The 13408-nt window shown below is 37.1% G+C and overlaps 1 pseudogene; it reads right to left on the bottom strand.

Annotated features, from left to right (window-relative positions):
- Positions 1-2222: 2222 nt before the first annotated feature.
- Positions 2223-12276, bottom strand: LOC110198117 (fatty acid-binding protein, heart pseudogene; annotated as a pseudogene).
- Between the last annotated feature and the right edge of the window lie 1132 nt (positions 12277-13408).

Genomic DNA, 13408 nt, shown 5'->3' with positions numbered 1-13408 from the left:
CTTCAAATGCATTGCTCTTTCTCTAGTACTCACACTTGAGCCATGGGCTGACACAGATAAGGAATAAAACTTTAAATAATAATAACACCACCAATAAATTTAATAATCAAATTAACTTATAAATCATAAACATAATTTAATACTTATTTGACCATGCTAATAATGACAAATATATAACTTTAAATTTCACCAAGTGCTTTACAAATACTATCATTATTCTATTGATTGTCTAGACTTTAAAAAGTCTCAATAATGCAGATTGAACTGAAAAAAGGAGTCCTATGGACATGTTTGGTTTTTTTCCTGCTAGAGAGCCAGCTGATAAACATTGACCAGAATGCTCTTGGAAATAAGATGTAAAGTATTTTACTGGTTCTCCAAAGGGCAGAACTGGAGAACTCCTTTCTTCCTTTCCTCTCCCCTTTCCATCCTTCTTTCCTCTCTTCTTCCTCATCTTCCCTCCTCCTTTCCCTGCTCTTTCCTCCTCCTCCTTCTTCTTCCTCTTCTTCTTCCTCCTCCTTATCCTCCTCCTCCTCCTCTCCTCTTCTTCTTCTTCTTCTTCTTCTTCTTCTTCTTCTTCTTCTTCTTCTTCTTCTTCTGCTTCTTCTTCCTCTTTCTTCTCTCTGTCTCTCTGTGTCTTCCTTTCTCCCCTCTCTCTCTTTCTTCTCTCCTTCCCTCTTTAATTCTTTCTATTAACAGTGATGTAGTCATTGTGAATAATTTTTTTCTAATTAACTTTCTGATAACCACTTTTTTCATGTATCTTATTTTGTTTCTCAATTCCTAATATTCAGGTATAACTTTATTCAACACTTATTACAACACAACCTAGTAATATTTCATTACTGTTGCACCATTTATTTAGTCACTGTCCAGTCAATGGATAGCTACTGTATTGAAGAAAAATCTTTTAAATTAAAGTACTCTATGAAATAATGTATTTTCCTGCTGAGACAGGTTTTTCATTCTTCAATGAAGGAGACACGGTAGCAAATGGGAATTTCTGTATCAGAATTCATGTTGCACCTCTGTCCTTTACTACATGTATAAATTTGGGCTCAAAATATTTAATTTTCATGGCTTCACTTAATTATCTGTAAAAATGAAGCATTAGACTAGATTGCCTGCAAGGTCCATTCAGGTACAAAAATCCATAATCTTGTGACCTGAGTGTAAATCCTACCTTTAATGCTTTCTACTTGTATGACCTTCAGCAGATCACTTGACATTCCTGAGACTCAAGGTCCCCACTTGCCAAATAAAAGGCTGGCTCTGTGAGGTTCCTTCCAGATTTAGATCTGTGACCCTATGTATAGGAGTGGATGGCTTCCAAATTCCCTTTCAGGTCTAGTATTCTCTGATTTTAAGGAGCTGAAGCATCTAGGTCTCATTGGCTGTGGAATAGTATAGTAAATGACAAGTCCCATGATTTGTACTCACCCAAGGCTCAGTCTTGTTATATCTGTTGACAAGATTAATTACACACTTATGAACCTGATGTAATTTCTTAATATCTTACATCACTTTCTCTTGCTAGAAATAAACTGAAATATTAGTTTTGGTTTTGCATAATTCAAGATAATTCCCTTTCCCTGGGTGACACTTTTCAGTATATTTTGAGCTTCTTGTAGATTACTAGAGACTGTGATGTGAAGCCTCTCAATTTATTTGCGATTATTCCTTTCATGCATCCAGCAAAAAATACAGCCCATCCTTTGCTGTTTTGTCAGGAATCCAGAAACTGAAGTGGTCCATTCTAGAAGCTTCAGCCTTTGGCTACTATGGCTCACAGCATGTGACTTCATTTGAGATATAAAACCCACATTTATAGTTTTACAGAAAATCTTACAATTTACTATACCCCCCCATAACAATCCTAATAAGCCAGTAGTTTAACTCACATATAAAAGACTCCAAAAAGATGTATAGGATAGCAGAAAGAAAGCTGGACTTAGGGCCAGTAGATGTTAATACCCATATCCTTCACACATTTAAGCCTGTTGAATTTCTAGGTATTAATTTTTGAGTGACTGACTGTGAGATCTGCTTTATTGGCTTGAGACCAGCCATCACATGCATTTCTGGAGGGTTCCTTGACCAGAGTCAATTGGTACAAAACACTGGGGTGGGGAAGAGGACAGGGTGCAGAAATGAGGCAATCTGGTGTTGAGTTCAGTGGTAGCCTTAGACAGAGGAGTCGACAGTAAACAGGTGGTCTGGCTTCAAGCTCTTTCCTTCTCGTAGGTCCTAACGCAGACTGAGCTGCCGTGGGTTGGTGTCAGGATGAGCTTTCCACCCTGGAGCTCCTGAGTGAGTGTGGTCTCCTGCCCATCCCACTTCTGGACATGGACAAGTTTGCCTCCATCCAGTGTGACAATAGACTTAACCTTCCTGTCATTAGCTGTTCTCTCATCAACTCTACTCCCAGCTTGAAGGAGATCTCAGTGTTCTTGAAAATGCTCTGAGTCTTGATAGTGATGGTGTCCCCACCGACTTTGATGATGGTGGTGGGCTTGGTCATGTTGGCCACCTGCCTCGTGGCAAAGCCAACACCAATGGATTTCATGTGGTCGTTGAAGTTCTTTCTGTCAACCAGCTTCCAGGTGCCTAAGAAAGCATCTGCCGAGATGCTAGGCTAAAGGAGGCAAGGTTGGGCTGGGCTGGACTGGGCTGAGGATGCACTGTGAGGTGCTGGGTCCATATTTGCTGGGCTAAGCCGCGCTGACCTGCAGAGAGGGGCTGGGCTGGGCTGGGTTAAGCCACAGGCCAGTGGGCGGAGGAGAAGAGAGGGGATGTAGAAAGGTTCCTGGCTCTGACCCTAGCTATTCTTTAAAGCCCAACTGACATGACACAGTGGATCATATGTTGAACTTTGAGTCTGTTCAGATTGCTGTCAGGTGGTTTCAAATCTCACCTTAGTCTTTGATTAGCTGTATGATCCTGAACAAACCACTTACCTTCCCTAGGCCTCAGTTTCTTCATCTATAAAATGGGGGGAAGACTGGTGATAAGATATAACTAGATGGCTTCTGAGATCCCTTTCACTTCTAGATCTATGATCCTTTGATCTACCTCCTCCAATAAGCCCCTTTGAATCCATCTTCCAGTTGGTCAATATGTTATTACTTCTCTCACTCCTGTTCTAGTACTCCCTTTCATATTTCTGATGCACTTATGGTGTAATGTGTTACACTATAGTTATCAGTGCATATTTCACATGTCATTGAAAGACTGCGATTTCAAAACATCAAACATGTATCTTACTTAAACTTTGTATATCACCTAACTTTAGTTCCATGATCCATATGCAGCTGGTCCTAATTCTTGTTTAATTTATTTAAGTATTATCTATTAAGTACAGTGATTATTTTGACTTGGAATATACCTTTGTTTAATATTTTGACCCTCTCCCATACTCAGAAATGATGCTGTTCACCCTTTTTCAGTGGGATTATATTGGAATTAACTGGTATTATTGGACTATTAGAGCATCTAGATGGCACAGTAGATATAGCTCCAGTCCTGGAGTCAGGAAAACCAACATTAAAATCTAGCCTTAAACATTTAGTATCTCTGTGACCCTGGGCAAGTCACGTCTCTCTGTTTGCCTCAGTCTTCTCCTCTGCAAAATGAACTGGAGAAGGAAATGACAAACCACTCCAGTCTCCTTGACAAGAAAACACTAAATGGGGTCATGAGAAGTTGAACACAACTGAAATGGCAGACCACCACCAACAAAAATGATAGGTTTATGTGTTACTTTTTCATGTGTCTTCCAATGATGCACCTCAGTAAGGATTGGGCAGTTCTCTATCTGCCACTATTGTTTGAGTTTTCCAGGATAACTCCTAGTGGTAGCTCCAGGATAATTTTTGAGACTATGAGGTGCCCAGGAGGAGTGAGAATGAAGATGGAGAACACCACCCCATTCATTCCCAGTGGTTGAAACCCTTGAAGGGTGAAAAACAGCTGGGTCAGTATCCACAGTGCACAATGGCAAGCTAACTGGGAGTCTTAGGCTTCAAAATGAGGAATGTGATGGAACTACTTTCCTCATGCTTAGATGAAATTTGACAAATGTCCATTGAGCCTTTGCCTCAAAATCTCTCATGAGCAGGAACTCACTACTATATGTCCCCATCCTACTCTCGAACACCATAAATTACTAGGAAATGTTTCCTTATTTTTTAAAGCTATCTTGGTAATATCCACCCATTGCTCTGGAGAGAAGAAAAATATAGCCTCTTCCTTTGAGGATGACAGTACTACACATCAGTTTAGCAAATCAACAAGTTGTAAGCATCAATTTGGCCTGAAGCTACTCATATTCATCTTACATCAAGTCCATATCCCAAATACCAGGACTATTTGCTACCTTAGCTCCTTTCCTCAAGGATGTTCTCGTCCCATGAAAAGACTACTGGAGGCCTGCAACTATGCCATTCATATATAGCTTCTTTCCAGGTGTGTCACTATCATGCCCAGATGTTGTAATTGCTTTGTGGGGATTTATCCTCAGACTTGATAGACATTCAGGTCCAGTTAGATCCAACTAGATCTAACTGGTATCAGTTTTCATCAAAAAAAACCCCCTATATTAATTAACACTTGGATGCCCATTGTTTCATATTCATTAACATGTACAGATGAACAAAAGGCCTTCTCTTTAATAAGACTAGAAAACACATTTGAAAAATGGGCTCAATTTTCTGTTGGTTTTCTTATTTATTGATTTGCTATGTGAAAAGTCAAGAAACACATGGAATTTTTAGTCAAAACACAAGGCACAGTCCTGACTTGGATACTTATCAACTAAGTGACCAAGGACAAAGTCCTCCATCTCCATAAGTCTCAATTTCCATGACCAATAAAATGGGAATACTTTATGACATGACTATTGATTGTAAGAAAAACCCTTTATAAACTGTGAATCACTTGAAAATTGAGTTTAATTCATATTTTTAGCATATACTTATTTAGAGCCTGATGTTTGAAAAGCTTGCTGCTTCTAAGTTATTTTTTGTCCCATCCTAACTGCCTAATTTAGACCTCTGTAGTGTAGTTGTAGTTCTAGAAATGCTACTGATTGATTTATAAAATCTTAACTTAGGGGTGTTCTTGAGACTTTAGAACTATCTTTTCAATTTCTAAATGTATTTTTCATTTCAGATTCTCCCTCCCTTCCTCAGACAGCTGTCTGATATCACTGGTCTACTGATCCTGACTTGGTGAGGGAAAATAGAGAGCTACCAAGCAGGTATGTCTTCATGTATTAAAAATCTTTATTTAAAATCTTACTACAAAGCTTTGAGAAATTGATTTGAACCCCTGCCCCAAACATGCTTACAATAGAAATTGAGACAACGGGTATTGGGAAGAGTGGACTACCATTTCCACCCCTTCCAGACCTCCTCTGGACAAGTGCTCCTAAAGAAAGACATTACAATTCACTCTGACTAATAATTACCCTATCAACACATATTCTGTCTAAGCCTTGTTAGTCCCAGTCCTTCTAATGTCATCTTCGTGCTTATTGTTTTTCTGTTTGATATGCACTGGGAGCCTACTGCTTCTTCCCATTCTAATCAGTCATGAATGCATTGCCTACTGAAATGCTAGTAACAATGATTTGTGTAGCAGCTGTTCCTCTTGAATTTGAAATGGAGGGGTTAAAACCACAAATTAAGCTTGCCGTTGGAAGACTTAATGTGCATTTTGGTTAAAGGATGTTGGCCTAAGGAGAGTATTGTTGTGAAAATCAGGACCAAAGTTACTAAGACTCCACAATTTCTTATATTCAATTTATTTTTGTCTCTTAATGTTGGCCTTTGGTGCTGAAAGGTGACCAGCTGCATTTATCGTTTTTCCCTATGTTTATGGTTATCACACAAGATGCCCTTAGAATTGAGCTTCTGGCGATGTAAGAGAGTGTGTGATTTTTTTTTAACTCAGTTTTCTAAAGTGACATTAATTTCACAGTCAAAGAAGCAGTTGGGGCCAGGGTGGTTGTAGTTTGCATTTGTAATAATAGTGTGTTTTAATTAATGCCTCTCATTCAGAGAAGTCACAACCCTTTGCCACCAACTGTTCGTTGTCACAAGCTTCTGGCAAAATAAGGAACACTTGTTAACAGAAGAGCAGCTGAGACATAAGGATGTAGTTCAGTGTTCAGATCAACATACAAAGCACACAAGAGAGAGCCATGAAGATAAATCCCCATATTCTGGCCCTAAGGTTCCATTGAGTGACGGCTTAGACTTGGAACACTGTTTTGTTTGGTCATGACTAATTAGATGATTGGGGGTGGGAAAGAGGAAAAATGGAGGACAATTGCATTATTTAGCATCCCAGTGCTTCCTCCGTATGCTTTCATGGTGTGAATCCTTAGGATCATAGAGGAAGGTCTTGAAAGGACATTAGGACCATGGAGGTGGCCCTCTCATTTTGCAGATAAGGAAACTGATCACAGAGAGGGGAAATGGCTGGCATTGAGTCTCACAGCCAGAAGGTATTGGAGGAAGGAGTTGAAGCAAGGTATTTCTGATTCCATGTCCAGTACCTATTTATTATATTTTGTTGCTATTTAGTCAGCAAGCATTTATTAAGAGCTTATTATGTGCCAGGCACTGTGCTAAGTAAGCACTGGAGATAAAAAAGCAAAAAAAAATGTACCTGCCTCAAAGGACCTCATAGTATGAAAGGGGAGGCAACATATACACGATTAGGTGTATGCAAAACACATAAAGAATCAACAGAAAAGTAACCTTAGAAGTGACAGCTGAGGGGGACTAGTAATGGTCTCCTAGAGAATTCTGAATTTGACCTGAGGCTAAAAGAAAGCCAGGGGAAACTAAGACTTACCCCTTTATTCCAAAGGATTTTATCATGGAAAGATAAACATGTGGTAATGGGGGAATGTGGTGCTCATCCAAACCACTTAAGATGCTGTAATTCATGTGGAATATGCTAGGGAGTTGCCTGTAGAAGAATAGAGCATTAGAACATTTGTGGACACTCCATGTTGGCCTATCACATGCTTGTGAGGACACATTTTTCATTGACTATATAGCTAGAAATATCAAAACAGCCTGACATCTCTGGTTGGAGCTCTTGCTGTATTCTAATTTGGATGGTGGAAGTGACTTCTTTACTCTTAGCTATCCAGACAATGCTCTAAGTGTATGCCATACCTTCCTTCTTCCCACCCAGAAGCTATATGGACACACAAACCCAGCCCAGAGCTCTACTCCCTGAACTTAGAATGGAAAAGATTTTTTAAAAAGTCCAAAGGCCAACTCCATTTTGAAGACCCCAACATTCTATGCATACCATTATTGGAAAAAGGCCTACCAGACATGTCTTAAGGCAGTACAGAGAGTCTACACATTCTCTAGGCCTTTAATCTTCCAGGAACTCTCTCATGTCCTCTATGAAGAAAAAGCCATTTTAGGTATTCTGCTTATGCCTTAAACATATGCCTCACCCCCCACAAATAAACTACCAATTATAATGAAGGTAATAATAAGAACTTGACAATTGTATAGAGCTTTAAAGTTATCAAAACATCATGCAATATCTCTTTTGAGCCTATTATATTACTATAAGGCAAAGATTTCAAGTCTTACTACCTCCATTAAATAGGTATGATTAGAAAACAGAAACTCAGAAAAGTTAAATGAATTGCCTAGAGCTCCATAGTGAGGAACTGAACATCGCATCAAGATTTTAGAATCAGGAATAAGAACAGCAACAACACTTGCAGTCATTGATTTTGTTGGCATGAATACTCATTTCACCAGTACTTATTATGACCCCTTAAGACTTCAGCAAACAGTCTTGGAGAATTGCTAGACTCAAAGAAGCTATCAGTCTTTGGCCAGTGTGATAACAAGCTTTTTTGCATTTATACAATCTAGTTCTTAAAGGGAAGATATTAATTTTTGCCAGCTCAGCATAGTCTTCAAGGCTGTAGGATAGTTTTAGTTATAATCAAGCAGCAGAAGAACACTCTAATGCAGGGATATTATTGCTAGCAACAAAAATGACAATGAAATTTTCTTATGATTTTACATAATGAAAAGCCCTTTCTTCAAAACAACCCAATGAGATAGCTAGTGCAAATTTTATTATTGTAATTTTACAGATTAGAATGTAAACTCCCTGAAGTCAAGGATTATTTGTGCTTGGAAGCAAGGTAGTATAATGGATAGAGAGGTCTGCGCCTGGAGTCAGTGAAACCTGAGTTCTAATCCCCTATCAGACTCTTACTTGCTTTATATGATCCTGGGCAAGTCACATAATTTCTATTTCTCTGTTTCTTCATCTGTAAAATAGGCATAACAATAGCACCTACTTCCCAGGGCTATTGTAAAGGTTAAATGAGATAATATTTGTAAAGCACTTACCACAATGGTTGGCACAAATTACATACTATAAAAAATGTTAGCTATTATTATAGCTTGGTATCCTGAGCCATTAATGCAGTTCTTGGCTCATAGAAAGGGTTTAAAAGTAATTTATAATTTGATTGCTTGATTGATTTATACAAGGAGTAACTGAGGTTCTTGGATGGAGAAATAAATTGTCCAAGGTCCTCTCTTTTGCTTTGAACAGAATTAGACACAAAATCCATGTCTTTATACACTAATATCAGTATCCTTTCCATGATAATAGCTAATACTATTTAAGGAAATTTATGCATTGCAGTTAATGAATCCTTGAGTTCTTAAGTCATAATTTTCCTATATTTAAGGGGAAAGGGGCTATAACTGAAAAAAAAACTATATACTTTCAAATCAAGCAGAACTAGTTCAAACCCCAGCCCAATCCCCAGCTCACCACTTTACTGGCAAGATCCTCACAATGAGCACAGAGAGACCTTAATATCAGGAGTTTAACTCTCTTATTATTGTTTCTTTTGGCCATACCTCAATCTACTCATCATGTGTATTTTGAAATTGCATTAATGCACCCTGAGGCCTTTTTGACAGGATTACTTTTTTTTTAATTGAATAAAGAAATGAAAAAATAAATAAATAATGATTGATAGTCCTATAACTGTCTGCCTGACCCCAGGCAAGCCACTTAATCCATCTAAAATTTACTCTCACTAGGTATTCATCAAAGAAGATTTTATCCTAGCTCACCCACAATTTCCTTGTAAGAACCAACTGGCTGATTAGTTTAGATTCATTTGATTTTTCTCAGACAAACCAGACCTTATGCCATATGATTTTAATATAGTCTACACTTACCCAAAAAAATCTGACTCACTTAAAACATTTGTTAACTTGTCAGTATGACATGGATCTGCTAGTTTATAGCTATGGGTACTCCTTCAACTACAGGATGACCCATTTTTAGCTTTATTAGATGATTTAGTCAGATGCCTTATGTTCAAAGAAATTGTGGGATTCAGCTGTGGTCACACAGCCAGTAAGGTTTAGAAGCCCAATCTGAAGGTAATATCCACGATTTCATGTTCGGTACTCTGCCTACTAAACCATACAGCCTCTCAAATTTGATGATTGCTCTTTATTAATGCTACCTTAAGAATATATTTGTGAATGTATGTTTTTATTTTCTTTTCTTGTATATTTTATTTTTTGATTACATGCTCTAATTGGGACACAGTGCTTATTCAACTGTTTTTTATGCAGAACATATTTTGATGACTTTTATATATATATATATATATATATATATATATATATATATATATATGTATGTATAATCTTTGGGAATAATTTGGTTCAGTCATTCATTCAATAAAATGGACTTTCACCAAAGTATATTGACTGTAATTTGATCTTTGGTAATGCAAAAAGAGACTTTAAAATATTCCAAAATATTGTGGTAACCTTTGTAACAATCAAATTCAGGTCAGTAGAAGTCTCTGATTGATACAAGGCCAAGTAATAGGTTTGCCTCCACAGATATCAGTGATAGAAGGTTAAATTCCAGGCAGTAAGCAGTATTTAATGAAACCTCATGGACAAGATACCACTCGCTCACCACTCTCTGCAATCATTCAAGAATATATTCAGGAATATATTTATTATGACTTCTCTCAGAAGCACTGAAGCACTCTAAGAAGAATTGAAGAATTCTTCATGTCCAAGGATATGAATAAGAGCTTTTAAAAGAAGAATCAGTGCCAAAAACCATAAAAAACATATCTTCAAATCACTAATAACAATAGAAATGCAAATTAAAATAACCTTGAGCTTTTACCTTGCAGCCAAAAAAAAATTGACAAACATAAAAGATAAAAGCAAACAATAAGGAAGAAGCTAAAGGAAAAGACGCTTTTTATACTGTGAAAAATTGTGAATTAGTCTAAGAAATGGAAAGTTAATTTTTAATTAGGTATGAAAAATCACTCAATTATTCATGACTTTTAACTCCAAGTTGACACTAATGGGCCCAAATGAGGGAAAAGACAGTTACTCAGTCAATAAACTTTCACTAAACACCTCTTTTGTGCCAGGCACAATGCTAAGTACTGAGGTACAAATTATGAAAAAGAATAACAGTTTTTATCCTCAAGGAGCTTATAATCTAATGAGGGAAGAAAATACAGGAAGGAAGGAAGGAAAGGAAAGGAAAGGAAAGGAAAGGAAAGGAAAGGAAAGGAAAGGAAAGGAAAGGAAAGGAAAGGAAAGGAAAGGAAAGAAAGAAAGAAAGAAAGAAAGAAAGAAAGAAAGAAAGAAAGAAAGAAAGAAAGAAAGAAAGAAAGAAAGAAAGAGAAAGAAAGAAATCTGAAATGGGGTTAAGGCGATGTAACTGTTGAAGAATCATGAGGAAGAGAAGTCAAAGAAGTTCAGTGAGATGGGAAATGAAGTGATAACTGTCCTTAAATGGAGGTATAGTATGTAATAAATGTTACTGCCCCCAAAATGATCAATATTATCAACTCAAAGAAACATGGCAAGACTTATATGAAGTAAGTGAAAACAGAAAAACAATATACACAGTGACTAGAAAAAAGACACTAAAATAAACTTATGATGAAAAATCCTAGCATAACCAAGTAAATAGATAAAGGGATGTATTGCTAAATTTTTCTTGGTTAGATGGAGGAATCTAGGTTCTGAATTATTCATATACTACCATAAATGTTTCATATGTTGGTTAGTTCACCTTCACTATATATGTATGTGTGAGTGTTTGTATGTATGTACACATACATACATACATATATGCATATATATTTCTTTTTTAATAAGAGAAAGTTTAATGGGTGTGGGGTTAGGAATTATATCTGGAAATGAATGGGTGAAAACCCAGAAAGTATCAATAAACCAGGAGGAAATATACATACATACATATATATATTTATATATATAAATAGAACAGATTTCTGAGACATATACAGAAGGTAAGTCATTAGCATTTGAAGCCAGATAAGATACAAGGATTCTTGGGAAGAAAAAAGGGCAAAAAATTACTCCAGGAAAGTAAAGGAAAATTATGCTGATGTAAAACCTCCCAGAAATAAAATGAAAACTGAGAGCCAGGATTTCCTACAGTAGCTAGACAATGGTTTTTAGCTCATTTAAGTAGGAGCTGCCTCACAAGGCCTATCTTAGCTGATCTCTGTAGCTCAGTTGCATGGTAACATTTTTTCATTTATTTGTATGTAGAGACATAGCTATCTATAGATACCTGTATCTTTAATCTATATCTATTCTTATTTCTATATTTCTATTTTTCGTCTCTCTTAAATTATTTTGAAACCTCACTTCTTTTTCTGGGTGAACTAAGGAAGAAAGGGGGAGTGCCCATGTAATGAGACATACTCTGTGGCGGTAGGTGAGGGTGGTCAAAAGAAGTGTTTGCCCAGAGCTTCAGGAGATGTTAGCTAGCATTATCAAAATTAGAATGCAAACCTAAAAGAAAGGGAAAAGAGATTTGGTTATTATTTCAAGTTAGAAGATTATATCTCATTTCAAAAAAGGAAATTATAGATTTTTTTCTTTCATAACCTTTATTTTTTGGGGGAATAGGGAGTGTAGGGTAAGGGTTTTAGCTAAACCTTTGACCATACATTGCTAGGCCTAAGGTATCATTAGCAAGACCTTATGGCAGAATCTCACTTTAGTTCATGGTTATAAAAACAATGAAACTCTGTATTTAGATAGAGAGGAGATTTAGAGCAGAGATTTGGCTAACTTTTGGACACAGAAATGCATATAACTTTTTGGGACTCCATATATCTTTCTTAAAGGGGCATAAATAGAAAAAACTTACCATTGTGTATTGGAATGATGCCATGGTAAGCACCAACAAACAAACATAGTATATTTTTAGAAAGAAATAAAATGAAACTGGATTTCAGTGATACCTTGGAATTTTTCTAGCATCACACAAAAAAAGACTTAGGTCTGAAGCATCAATGAGAAATTGCAGCTCTGAGTTAATGTCATGTGAACTACGGTCCCTTTCCTGTCAGGTTATATATATTTAAGATAAAGCTCAGCTCTCTCACTGTATCATGAAAAACCTATATCATGGTAATCTGTATTTAGAAGAAGAGAAGACTTATTGAGTTGTATTCTTGTTATTAATGTTTTTTTGAGGGGGAGCATGGACGTGGGAAGATATGATAGTTGTTTTCATGTATTTAAAGTCAGGCAGGTAGGTGGCACAGTGGAATATAGCATTGGGTCTAGAGTTAAGAAGACCTGAGCTCAACTCCTGCCTCAGACACTTACTAGCTATATTACCCTAAGGAAATCACTTAACCTTTTCTACCTCAGTTTCCTTAACTGTAAAATGAGCTGCAGAAGGAAATGGCAAGCCACTCCAGTATTTTTGTCAAGAAAACTCCAAATGAGATCACAAAGTGTAAGACGTGACTGAAATGACTGAACGACAGCAACAATTTCAACAGTTGCCATGTGGACACAGGATTGGTCATTTTCTGTTTGGCCTCAGAGAATAGACCTAGAAACAATGGCTGGAAGCTTCAAAGAGGCTAACTCATGCTTGATGGGAGAAAACACAACCAAATAGAGCTGTCCATAACTGGAGTAGACTGTCTTGAGAGATAATGGGCTTTTCTTTACCTATTTGTTGTTGTTCACTCGTTTTTCAATTGCGTCTGACTCTTTGTGATGCCCCATTTAGGGTTTTATTGATAAAGATACTGGAGTGGTTTGCCATTTCCTTCTCTAGCTCATTTTACAGATAAGGAAACTGAGGCAAAAAGGGTTGAGTGACTTGCCAAGAGCCACACAGTTGGTAATTGTCTGAGTCCAGATTAGAACTCAGGGACATGAGTTTTCCTGACTCTAGGCTGAGCATTCTATCCACTGCACCACCTAGATGCCTAGATTTACCTTTGCCTATAGGCAATCCCTACAGGGATTGTGTAGAGAAAACTCAGACTCAAATATCAAATGCC

Source organism: Phascolarctos cinereus, unplaced genomic scaffold, assembly GCF_003287225.1.
Source record: "Phascolarctos cinereus isolate Bilbo 61053 unplaced genomic scaffold, phaCin_HiC Scaffold_726;HRSCAF=1367, whole genome shotgun sequence".
Taxonomy (NCBI): domain Eukaryota; kingdom Metazoa; phylum Chordata; class Mammalia; order Diprotodontia; family Phascolarctidae; genus Phascolarctos; species Phascolarctos cinereus.
This window is presented reverse-complemented; position numbering and strand designations above follow the sequence as displayed.